Source organism: Fragaria vesca, unplaced genomic scaffold, assembly GCF_000184155.1.
Source record: "Fragaria vesca subsp. vesca unplaced genomic scaffold, FraVesHawaii_1.0 scf0512988, whole genome shotgun sequence".
Taxonomy (NCBI): domain Eukaryota; kingdom Viridiplantae; phylum Streptophyta; class Magnoliopsida; order Rosales; family Rosaceae; genus Fragaria; species Fragaria vesca.
The window spans coordinates 104,155-105,150 of NW_004443405.1; positions in this window are offsets into that span (position 1 = coordinate 104,155).

A 996-nucleotide genomic window follows, 5' to 3' on the forward strand; every position below is an offset into this window, starting at 1 on the left:
CCTTGAGGCAAGACCAGGCAGAAATATATTTAATGGGGTCTCAAATTATTTAATTTTTTTCAATGCAGGCTTGCAATTTAAAAAAAGAAATATATCAGAAGAATAAGAGAAAGTGATCATCTCTCTAGGCCTATTTTTCTCACTTTTTTTTTTCAAGGATCTTTCTCACTTTAAATATATTTTTCCGTTCTCAATCCACTGCATAAAAGCCTTCTCACTTCAATTTGTTTTGTTTTCCTTCTCCATTTTGTGTTTGTATGAAATTAATAAACTTAAGATTTTTGGCCTTAATTTTAAGTGGCATAACATATCACCTAATAACACATCATCAATTTAAAAGATCATGTCATGTCATTCTTAAGTAAAAATTCAGGGGGGGAGGGTGTATTCAATTCAGATTTTAAAAGATTTTCGTTGACTCTCCATAGATTCTGCCAACTCTATGGATTATTTAAATTCCCTATAGAGTTTTATTGAATTGATTTACCAGTATTCTCTTGGATTTTATGAGTCCATAGATTGTTGTGGTAGCAATAAATAAAAGAAAAAAAAACACAAACACCACACTTATTCAGTTCACTTGAAACATATAAACGATGGGAGAAAAAAGAACAGGCAGCTGGTTCAATAAAATGCCGAATCGTAAATTAAACGACCCCAAATAGATGTGTCATCCTGCCTAGCATTGACAGCATGAATCACCTGCATGCAGAGCCCTTCAAAATTGCCAGGAACAAGCTATGATTGCATAGCCAAAGGACAAGTGACTCTAGCAGCCCTGGCATCAATTTTGATCGGTGAAGAAGCAACTTGCATTGCATATAAGTTCCTCCTCAGCTATGTCGTCATTTGAGTCCCCCAATACCACACAGCCCTTGGCCAAACTGGCATTGAAAGCACCATCAAAGTTGTCTCCAACCAACCAGCTCCCATAACTACTTCATTTGGTTACAGTCCAGTCTTTTAATTACCTCCCATATCTAAATGTTCAACTGA